Source organism: Microtus ochrogaster, linkage group LG10 (assembly GCF_000317375.1).
Source record: "Microtus ochrogaster isolate Prairie Vole_2 linkage group LG10, MicOch1.0, whole genome shotgun sequence".
In the NCBI taxonomy this organism is placed as follows: Eukaryota; Metazoa; Chordata; class Mammalia; order Rodentia; family Cricetidae; genus Microtus; species Microtus ochrogaster.
In genome coordinates, this window is record NC_022035.1 from 10816541 (window position 1) to 10822694 (window position 6154).

The window sequence follows — 6154 nt, forward strand, 5'->3', positions numbered from 1 at the left end:
CAGAGCATATCCTTAGGATTGCTTAACAACTCTGCTGAAACTCGGGTGTTGTTCATCTTCTTTCCGGTTTGACTCCTTCCACACCCTCATCATCTTTACATCTAGCGGTACTTGGATGTCTGACTTGGACTCTTGGCCATGACTAGGGCCGTGGGATCTATCGCATGCTTTTAAAAGCATATAACTTCTGTGCCAATCTTTTGGGCCATTTTCTTTTACTCCAAATGACATTGTTGGTTAAATAGCTTGGTATGACAAGATGACCAGCGAAGCATAAAAGTTTCTTTGACGTGTCCACATGAGGTCTCTCAAGGCCAAATGTTCACACATCCATCTTATATGTGTTCACACATCACATCCAGAGATGCAGCATGTACCTATGGAAGAGCCCGGTGCACTAGCGACTGGATGTCTTTCTGACCTCGGTGCTTGCCAGTTCATTTTCTTTTGTGGCACTGTATTCTTTTTATCTTTAAGTAAACATGTTATATGAGAATACTCTATAAAATCCATGAGTTCTTTAAATATCTCTACTCAGGAAACCTTTTCAATTCCTTAACAAACTTTCCCAATATGAACCTCGCTCTCAGAGCTTCTTTACGGGGTTCCTGTCCTGTGACCAAAATAAACTTTTGGAAAGGGTAGGAATCTGCTGTGTTGGGGTCCAAATGGTCCAAAGTTCCTTTCTCAGAAACAATGCTGACCCAGAAATGACCCTGTGACTGGAAAACTGCAAGAAGTAGAGAAAGCCAGAAGGACTGTCCTCCTGAGCGACAACGCCACAAGGGCAGAGCAGTTCAGAAGGAAGAACTTGTAAAGGGCTTTAGGAGCCTGTTTCCTGAAGCTTTGCTAGCAGGATGTCTCTTGTCTTAGTCAACAATATGTAAACAGTAATGGGGAAAATTCTCAAAGTGGATCCTGAGTCTTGTGTCTCTGTCTACCCATATCCTATGATGGCGGTTCCTGTGGTGCTTATGGGTGCCCTGGCTGTGACACATCTTAAGTCTGGAGTTGTCAAGGGTGATTGTGAAGATTTTCTCTCTAGGGTTCTTTAATCTCACTTTTCCTTCTGTCTTTTCTATGAGTTAAACCTTGTCCTTCAAGAGTCCTATGTTAATCTTCTAAGCACCAGAAGCTCAGACTAAGGTTTTAGGAGACAAGGCCATTAAAGGTGTAAGAGTTAAGTGTTGATGATGCCAAGAGTACTCTAGACCCTAAACTGGATACAGCCAGGGTTCTTAAATAAAGGGGATATATGGGTGTGCACGCACATGCACACGTGTGCGCACATACACAAACACATGCACAACAGCATGAAAAACTAAAAATAGGCATCAGGAAGATGTAGCAGAAGAAAGGTACAACAAAGATGGATGACAGAAATACCAAGAGGGAGGAGAGGTGGGAAGATAAATTCTCACAGACCTCAGACCACAGACACAACTAATCTTGCTATCCCCTGTTGTCGGGTTTCTGTCTTTCAGAATGGTGAGACAGCAGCCCAGTCTGTAATTCTTTGTTATGGTAACACTGAAAAACGAATATAGCCATTGCTTAAGATTCAATCCCCAATGAAGTAATTCAGATTTAACTGTGTATCAAACAAACAAAAGACAATCTGGTCAATAACAGGAGACAAAGCATCGCAGACTGTTAGAAATAACATTGGCATTGTAGTCCTGTTGACTACATGGAAAATAAGAATACAACACTGTGTTCAATAGGTTGTAAAGATGGCACTCTATTCTCTGGGTTGTAGCAGAGCATCTATGTGTAAATACCATTAGGAGATTGGAAATTTAGGATCTGAGCCTTCAAACTAATTATTCTATAAAGCTGAGTTTGAGAAAGTTAGATTTTTAATCATAAGCTGTGGTCTGGAACAGGTGCGAAAACAGCTTAACAAGCTGCTTCTTGGGTGGATGTGGTGGCTTGGGAAACTGGGAGAAGCACCTCCCACTTGTAGCCAATAGCTAAAAGTCTCTAGGTCTCCACCAGGGAAGAAAGAAATTTACTACCAAATTTTGAGTGTCTAATTTTATAGTAAAAAATAATATGCCAAGAATATATCTGATAGAGGAAATTCAGCAGAGGACTGAAATTAAAATCTAGTGCCAAGACAATTCACTGGAGGGAAGAATAGACATTTAAGCAGATAGCTGTAAGACAATTGGAAATTTGCATACCAAGGAAAGAAGTTGTGTGTGTAGCTCACACCACATTTAAAATCGATTTTAAAATGAACCAAATACCTAAATAAAAAAGATAAACTTATTCTTCATAACTTTATAATAAACAATCATCTCTAATCATGACAGTAGCAATGCAAACAAGAAGTTACAGAGATATCAACAAAATGAACATTTAGAAAGTCTAATAGCTTAGACAGGTGTCCTGAACTGTGCCATTTATACCAGCAATAGAATACAAGGCAGGCAGATCCCTGTGAATTCAAGGCCAGACATAAGTTCGAAGATAGCCAGGGTTATGTAGAAAGATCCTGTCTTGAAAAGGGAAAACAAAACAAAACAAAAATGTCTTATAATTTAAAGGACAGCTCTAAAATGTGCAATTAAAATCAGCCAAATAATTACATTTATATGTTTTTCAAAGAAGCTATACAAATATTTGAGTGGATAAATAAAAATGTTTTTACGTAACTAACAATGACAGAAAGGCAAATCAAAGCCACTGTGACAGGAATAACATGGACTGGAATGGCTCAAACAAAAAGGAAGAGAGCAGTAAGTGTTCACTGTGATATGTTAGCAAGAGGAATGGCCAGTTTGCAAAACAGCCTTTTCCTTAAAAGGTGAGACCATTATATAACTTATATCCACCATGTGCTACTCGTGATAGGTAATAAGAACATAGCTCTATACAACAATTCACACACTAATATTCATTCAATACAGCATTATTCATATGGCAAAAGAGGGAATCGAATCAAACATGTATTAACTTATAAATGGATATAAAATTTGATATATCCTTATAACATTATATGGCAATAAAAATGTAGATTCTGATTCATAATACCTTAAGGTATTAGTAAATAAAACGAGATGATGTATTACATGATTCCATGCACTTAAATTGTCCTGAATAGATTTACCCCCTGACAACAACTAGTCAGTAGGGCTGGCTGCTGACGGATTATGGAGTAGTGTAGGACAGCACATTGTAGCTCTGGAGAGTGGGGTTTCTCACTTAAGTGACCCAAATAATACTAACAGTCATTTAATTATACATTTTGTAATGGGTAAATAATATGGTAGGAAAGTTAACTCTAAATAAAATTGTTAAAAAGTCTGGGACAAGGATGGAATTCTGGGGGTAGACATAGGCATGAGAAATAAGCTATGTTTTTATCTGTGGGAAAGAGCAAAGGCAAAGTGTCTGTGATGCCAATGCGAAAGAGTTGTCTTCAGTGAGGAATCCCTTAAAACATGGAAAGATTTTAGTATTTTAATAAATATTATTCTTCCCATAAACCGGCACTCTCAGAAATAGTGATTTTAACAATGGTTTTGACGCAGGGGTTTGGTGACCTTAATTTTTTTTCTTGTTCTTTTGTTTGAACCTATAACAAATCAACCTATTATAATTTTATTTAATATCTAAGCTATTTTGCTGTGTATAAAATATTGTTTTTAAAACTTAATAAATGATTATGAAATGTCCTTTATTAAGCCACCTCTTTGTCTTTCAAGTTTATCTTAGCCAGATCTCAAAAATTTTCACAATTTCAGCTGTTTGAGAAGTCTAATGTTATCTTCAAGTCCCAGTCCTTTATTCCTACAGTTTTAATTTCAAATCCTATGCGAAGATATCTACTTTTTAATTTTATTTTATTATTTTATTTTTGTTTCCCCAAGACATGTGAAAGTTGTACAAGACTAGCCTCTTGTCTGGTTCCTTCTTCAGTGTGGCGATATCTTTGGCACAAAGATGGGAGTTGCTGCTAAGCATTAGCTGCTCCATGCTTCAAAGAACACTCCCATATACACACCCAAAGAGCCCATGCCCTAGCCCAGTCTCCTGATGAGTGGGAGGAAGATGATTGGCTTTATGGGTGCTGGCAACCTTTGCTTACCCTGGTAGTTTCCGAGTACTTGTAAAGTTCTCCCCATTGTCCAAGAAAAATGAGTTTCACAACTTCCTCCCAGTGGGTGTCTGGAATTGTGGATAGTGGAGAACTTGAAAGCTAGTAGGGTTTCACAATACCCACATTCGGATGATGAAATGGAATTCACCTTTCCAAGATGGATTCATGTTTTGTATATGTGAGCGCTTCGCCTGCATATAAGCACGCTGTCTTTGTACCTCATTCCTGCAGAGAGAAGGCAGCCCTGCAGCTGTAGCTGGGGAAGGGTTCTAAGGTGCCATGCTGGGAACTGAACAGGGCCCTCTGCAAGAGTACTGAGTGGGAATTACCACCCAGAGATGTCAGCAGACACCATCATCTCATTTCCGTAGTCACCGTTCTTTCTTCATTATCTCCTGTTTTTTCTTTCTTTTCATTTTTTCCCTATTCTTCGTTGCTGCCTTCAAAATAGCAGATTGCACTAACATGCTATCCAGATCTAAAACCTCCCTGACAGCTGGGAGCAGTGTGGGGAGTCACTTCATTGCCTCGCTAATGTCCTAGAGTTTAACCGCAAGTGGTGGTGGCATGTGAACACAAAGACTAAGTAAGGAATAACTTACCCCAGTTCTCTGGAAACGGAAAGCAGTGGTGATTTTACCTGTAGACCTGTCTCTTAAAAAAAAAAGAAAGAAAAAAGAAAAAAAGAAAACTGACAGTGTTTTTTTAACACCAGTAAAAACAAGTATATCTATCTATCTATCTATCTATCTATCTATCTATCTATCTATCTATCTATCTATCTATCTATTTGAAAACAAATGTCATAAGACAATGTGGGTCTCTGTCTCTATCTCCATCCATCGCCAGATGAAGGTTCTATGGTGATATGCAAGATATTCATCAGTGTGGCTATGGGATAAGGTTAGTTCAGGCTCCCTCTCCTCTGCTGCCCAGGGGACATCTCCTTGACATCTCCTTGGACACCTGGGAACCCCTCTAGAGTCAAGTCTCTTATCAACCCTAAAATGACTCCCTTAATTAAGATATCTACTTCCCTGCTCCCATATCCACCCTTTCTCCATCTCAACCATCCCATAATGGAGATAATTATATTACTGACACTTAAAATCATACCTCACTATCCCAAGTTAAAAAAAAAAATGAGTACAACATATCTGGCCTTGATTTGTAAAACTGGAAAACAGAGCCACAAACTACATCCATTTCTGTCCTTCCTATTTTTCTCTATTTAACACCAGAGACACTCAACTTGTGAGAGATCAGATATGAAAACTTCATGCTTTATGTTTTGTTCTCTTCATTCTACATAACTTTAGATCCATAATTTGTATCTTTTTCATATGCCAGGTTACACAGATTTTTTAGAGAACCTTTCAAACCCTCCACCAACACCACCAGATGTGCAAACTACTCTGGGAGAAATGGTGAGATACTGTTTGAACAGAGATTTTGCAATCTAACGCTTTCTTCCCATCCAAGGTGGACTGTGCATTGGAGGAAGAACCCAAGTGAAGAAGGAGAACAAATAAATGAAAACATTGATTTTCATTCTTTTTAGACACATACAAAAATATTTTACTTAACCACTCAAGTTTATAAGATCATCAAAAAAAAAAAAACTAGAAAGGGAAATTGTGTCCTCTTTGTATAGCTTAGCTCTATGTTTACCAGTGTAAAACAAGGAAAGTGCCAACTTAGAGGAAGAAATGGTGACTAGACATGAGATGTAGACATACTGAGCCCTTAGAATCGGGATGCACTCTAATTTATGAATGTTGCTCCCATGCTAACTGTCTTTTAATTCCAGAAGCAAAATTGTGTACACACAGGGAGGGAGGACAGAGAGAATTTTGGCTACAATAAATTGGTTTATTTTCACAGATCTGAAGTCATAGCTTTAAATTTCCTTTGGAACAGAAGAAATTCTGTTAATTTCATTTTATCTCCATAGTTGCCTCATCTTGGCTGCACTTATCCAACATATTTCTATTTCATCTCTTTCCATCCATTTTCTCCACTCTCAATTTTCCTTTTCAATCCTCT